Below are 5,807 nucleotides of genomic sequence, written 5' to 3'. Positions count from 1 at the left end.
ACCCCGAGAACGCTGAGAGCCGCTCAGGGCCAGCCCTGCCCACAGGCGGAGGAGACCCCAACATAGTAAACCCATGGCGTCCGGCGGCATCCTTGCTCTCAACAATGCTCTTCGCTCTCAAACACAAGACTTGCCTCTGCACTTTGACTGAAAAATAAAGCAACTAAGACGCGATGACCTAAAACTCTCTCTTCCAAAAAATCAGATTATTCGAGCAAGTTTCCTAAATGCATAAAGCGACAAGTCCCAGCCCCTTGCTACTGTTTTTATTGAAGGGCAATGCCAGCATGGGCCAGGTCTTCCTCAATTAAAAAGAAATTCCCTGAAGACACTGAGTGGTCAGGGGCCCGCTGTGGCCAGGGGCCCACGCATACAGGCTATTTTTGTAGGAAAACAAAATGGGACTCTTGTGTGACCAGGAAACGCTCAGGCTTCAGCCAGTCGCAGTGATGGCGCAGAAGGCCCTGGCTTGGGGCCTGTTGACGTTCCTGTGGCAGCGCCTGGCGGTGGGGGGTGCCGTGTGTGCGGTAGGAAGCAGTCTCCGTGACGTGGGTTGGGGGGGCATTGAGCTGTGAAGCCTTGGTCACCAGGTTTCCAGCAGAGAGAGTCTGTGGAGTGGCCTGTCGTCCTGCATGAACATGTGCCCAGGCCAGTGAGGAAGAGCCCCCCCTGGCGCCGTAACGACCTGACCGTGAAGGCTGAGCGCCTGCCCTGGACTCTGAGCAGCTCCCACCAGAGCCTCCAAGGTCCCTCTGTCTTCTCTGCGTCTCCCCGATCCACGCGGGGGACTTGCCGGGGACGCAGGACCAGGGTAGACACAGAGGATCAGCAAGCAGGGAGGGCGGGGCCAGCGCAGGGGCAAGCTGGCCAGAGCTCGTCTCCTAGCGGGCTTGCTGGGTCCTTGTGGAGAGAGATTGGCGTTGACCCCCACCCCCACCCGTCACTTTACTGTAACTGGCGTGTGTGCTCCATGCACTTAATTTTAAGTGAACTGTTCGGTAAACTGTAAGCTGTGCGTCCAGAGAACGGGTCCTGCTGGTCTCCGCACCCTTTTGCTCCTATCAAAGCTGGAGAACTGCTTCCACTATTGTGACCAGGTCGGTCGGGGACCCCAAGTGGACCCTGGGGTTCATCGGGTCCCTTGCAAGGTGTCTTCACACCGGGTTCCCGCTCAGTGAACGCCACTGAAGGGCCAGCTGTTAAAACACTGCCTGCGAAAGGAGTTTGTAAACTGTAACGAGACGTAAATATTGTGCCCATCGCTGCTGCTATTCCTGTTTCACAGTGTCCTCCATTCTGAATGCCACCCGATTTCGGGCAAGAGTTGCCACACATTTAGGGACCGTGCAAGCCTGTCAACCAGCTTCGCCTCCTGTAAGTCAGCCGCACACACAGCGCCGGGTCCATATTCGTATCAACCGGCTGAGTGGTGGTCACCACGTGGGAAGTGCCCCATGGGGTGCCCAGCCAGTGATCGGGGCCAATGGGGGCCCATCTCGCCCAGTCCCAATCAAGGCCAATCAGGGCCGGCCAGCCGGGGGAAGGAACCACGGGAGGTTAGCGGGAGGTTGGCTGTGGGAGCACACTGATCACCAGGCATTGAACGTCTGCCCCCTGGTGGTCAGTGCACGTCATAGCGACTGGTCAACCAGTTGTTCAGTCGACTGGTCGGTCACTTAGGCTTTTATAATTATAGATTATTTTTTAACCCTTTCTTAGTGATGTCGTCCTCAGTATTTCAACTATCCTTTCGTTCTTTTATTTTTCTCTTTTGTGGATGCCATGTTCTCTGGAAGCTTGTTTAGACCAAGTTCATGGCCTTTTCGGCTCCCTCCGTGTGAATAAGAGCTCACTTTTTGAATAAGAATTGTATGTTACAGGGGGGTGGGCATCAGGATGTTAGAGATGCTTGGGGGGGCGTGGCCGAAAATGGTTGGGAACTGCTCTAGACAGTAACGTGGAGGAACACAGTACAAAGGCACCTTCCTGCACCCACCACAGTAGCAGCACCCCCGCCCACTCGGCACTTCCCCGTGGAGACAGCATGACCCCTAGTGGGTACCAGGGGCAAGTGCCTGGATTTCAGAACCAAGACAAACACCAGCCCAATGGGTCCTTGTCAGCAGGCGGAGAGGAAAGTAAGTCAAGGCGTTGTACGGACAGTTACATTCATTCATAAGGCCACGTGTTTTTGTTGACTGAAACCAAGGAAAGGTAACAAAATAAATTCTCTACTTTAAACGTTTAACACATGAATATAACGCATTACAGACACTTTTATGACGGACTGAAATATAAGGCCCGGGAGCCCGCTGAGAGCGGCCTTTACGTTTCCTCCCTTTGCCACCTCTGGCTTCTCTGCTCTTGATTAAACCCTCTCCGCCTCCGACAGCACTGCTTCCACGGGCGCCGCACAGGAGTGCTTTCAGGGAAGGACGTGAACGGCGAGGTTGGCACATTTTCCCTTTGTCCACTTAAAATGTCCTCGGGAAGCCATCATGTTAAAGCATCCCTGTCCACACTCGGTGGCACTTGCAGTAGCGCCGATGTTTAATTTGTTTTGCTTCATATTACAGTTTAATTAAACAGCAGACAGAGCGTCACCCCGATTGCTCCTGCCTTCTACCTGGCCGGCAACTCTTAGGGCTCACACCTTGAAGGCTTACAGCCAGTGGCAGGCAGGGGAAGTGCAAACTGTGTGTCATGTTTATTTCCTTCTTATCACCCACAGACAATGTAGATGAGTTCCCCATCTCCCAACTTACTTTTAAAATATATAGAGCCCGGCCGGCGTGGCTCAGTGATCGAGCATCGACCTGTGAACCAGGAGGTCCTGGGTTCCATTTCCCAGGGCACATGCCTGGTTGCGGGCTTGATCCCCAGTAGGGGGCATGCAGGAGGCAGCCGATCAATGATTCTCTCTCATCGTTGATGTTTCTAATTCTTTCTCCCTCTCCCTTCCTCTCTGAAATCAATAAAAATATGTTTTAAAAAAAACAGGGACTTCACAGATGTTTAGAAATTCTTTTTTTCTGAACCCAAAACGTTGGTTTCAGAAAGTAGCAGTCAAATTCACAGCAGATGACAAACTTGTATGTATTTAATTATACATGAATACACTCCGTAAACATTTTAAATGGCACCGAAATGCCTAAACTGAGGGCACGCTTCTATTCCACCTCCCCGTCTACCCCACTGTCCCCCGAAACACAAAGAGGCCGTGAGCATCCCCTCCTCTGAAATAAGGATGAAACTGGAGCACTTTTCTGAAAACGAGCATTTCAGGTTCCCTAGAACATGATCAAAGGCCAAGAAACCAGCTTGCAACCTGCGCTGTGCCGTCTCCCAAGCCTTTGTAAGGACAAAAGCAGCAGCCTGGGGTTTTGCACAAAAACAGGATCCTCCTATGTGAGCCGCTCTGCCCCTGGCTCCTTCGCTTAACGTTCGGTGTTGACAACATTTCCTCACTGGGGCCTACAGGCCTCTCTCGTCCTGGTTTCACCATCATGTGCCATTGACAATAGGACGCGTCATCTCGATCCTTTTCGGGCGCCCAAGATGTCGCGAAGAGAGGACGTGGCAGGTCCTCCAGGACGAAATTCTGGATTTCCCTGGGTCTTCCGGTCGGAGCCGTGATCACCTGTGCTGACAACACAGGAGCCAAAAATCTGTATATTTGGGGATGAAGGGACGACGGCTGCCGGTGTGGGTGACATGGTGATGCCACAGTCAAAGAAGGCAAACCAGAGCTCAGAAAGAAGGTGCATCCAGCGCCGGCAATTCGACGACGAAAGTCACACCAGAGAAAAGATGGCGTGTTTCTTTATTTCGAAGATAATGCGGGGGTCCTAGTAAACAATAAAGGGAAATGAAAGGCTCTGCCACCACAGGACCAGCTGCAGAGGAGTGTGCAGGCTGTGGCCCAGGATTGCATCCCGTGCTGGCCGCGTGGCATGATGGTCTGGTGTTTTTGTAAAGGAAAAGCCCAATAAAAACTGGTGACATGAAAACAAACAACAAGATGTGTCCTCGCTTACTGAATCGCTGCCCTATGGATTTAGGTTGCTTCTAACAACAATCACAACCACCTTGCACTACCTCGTGAACATACGCAAGCCTCCTCTTGGCTAGGTGTGTACCAGGGAGACTCCTGGGCCCAAGGGTGTGCTAATACTAAGCATGGGAAGACGGTGCCAAATTCTGTCCAAAAGGCAGGAGAACTTAGAAGCTACCAGGCCTTCAGGAGTCATCTCGAATGTTAGCCCTGGGAGGGTTCTGACAACTGCCCAGTCAGGAACCTTGGGGTTTTAGAACATTCCCGAGGCTGCGGGAATGAAATGGCGGGTCCAGAGTCCTGCAGCCAGATTCCAGCCCAGGTTTCCTGGTTTGCCAGCTGGTACTGTATGCGATGCACCTCTTACAGGGACAAAAATGAGACGAGTTCTGGAGTAATGCTTTCCAGCCAAATAGCGATGTTTTGCAAATAATTAAAAGCACGTTTTCTTCCTTCAGATCTTCGGTCGCACTGAGGAGCCCAGGGCTTGCGCTGTGACTCACATGCTGCAGAGGGGAACGGAACCATGGAGAAGCCCGCCAGGGAGTTCTGTGGACCAGGCCGCTCTGCGTGACCAGGCCCGGGACCTGCTCTCCTCATCCAGGAGGCCAGGAAGGTGCCACTCGCTTATGGAAAACAGTCCCATCGCCACCGGAGCCACTCGGGTGACCTACCGCGTAGCAGCCCCTCCGACTCCGGGTCAAACCAAGACCATCCGCTGTACGCACGCAGCAGAGGCTCTGTCTCTGCTCCGCGGGTCTCGGCCTCAGCTGGGAAGGCTCGGCCCCTGCGGGTGACTGGCCAGCTGGGCAGACCAGGGAACGGCGCCCTCACTGACCACCTGGGGTGGGTGCGGGGCTCCCCGGGTCCCAGCGGTGGCGTCGGCCAGCCGGCCACCAGGCCTCTCCCATCGGTCCCTACGCTTTACAGCCCGGGGTCCAGGCTCCAGGAGCCAGTGTCCGAGGCTCGCCTGCCAGCAAGGACAGCGGGAGAGCAGGGAGCCCGCAGGTGCTCAGGGCGACGCTGCCAGGGGGCACCCAGCTCCCAGCAGGACGGAGCCAGGCGTCCATCACACTGAGCTGAGTGCGAAAGGGACGTCTGGGCTGGGGCTCAAATGCCACAACTCCTCGTTCTGACAGAGACGTAGCTTTTCTAAAATCAACGTGTCTCTGTGGGCTGGGTGCCCTTGGGACAGTTTCAGAGACGTCAAGTGGTTTAAAACCTTTTCATGAGTTTGAGTTGAGGAGATCAGTCGAGCTTCCAGACTCCCGTTGCAGAGGTTTCTCCTGAACGTCTGTCTTTACCGGGTGCCATTGCCCAAGGCCAAGGCCAGGAGACACCCTGAGGAGCAACGGAGCCAAACCAGGAGGCTCCGGGGACCTGAGACCAGAAGCCACCAGGACTGACCTGCCGAGCGGGGGGGACTGGGCCCTGCTCCCCGAGCCGTGTGCCCACGGGGCTGTGCCCGCCCGAGTGGCACACATTGAGCTGCCGTGCGGCAGAGGGCAGCTCCCTCGAATGCACACGGCGCCACCCGAGCGCTGGCACAGCCCGGAGCCGGGGGAGCTGGCGGGCGTGCAGGATGAGTCAACCACCCGAGCAGCCCTTCCGTCCCGGCTGCTCCTGACGGCCCTCGGGAGCCGTTGGAAAATTCCAGGGCGAGGGTCCCAGCTCGACCAATTAAACCAGCTTCCCTGCGGGCAGAGCCCAGCCGTCGGCGCTGCTAATAGTCCCTCCGGGGGTTCTCATGTAC

The 5,807-nt window shown here is 55.2% G+C and overlaps 1 pseudogene across 1 annotated transcript; it reads left to right on the top strand.

Annotated features, from left to right (window-relative positions):
* Nucleotides 1-449: 449 nt before the first annotated feature.
* On the top strand, nucleotides 450-3,957 carry LOC308523634 (large ribosomal subunit protein uL14-like; annotated as a pseudogene). The gene is made up of 3 exons: nucleotides 450-527; nucleotides 2,393-2,449; nucleotides 3,525-3,957. The product of its transcript is annotated as a large ribosomal subunit protein uL14-like (transcript).
* Nucleotides 3,958-5,807: the final 1,850 nt, after the last annotated feature.

Source organism: Myotis nattereri, assembly GCF_964212035.1.
Source record: "Myotis nattereri genome assembly, chromosome: 8".
Lineage (NCBI taxonomy): Eukaryota > Metazoa > Chordata > Mammalia > Chiroptera > Vespertilionidae > Myotis > Myotis nattereri.
This window is presented reverse-complemented; position numbering and strand designations above follow the sequence as displayed.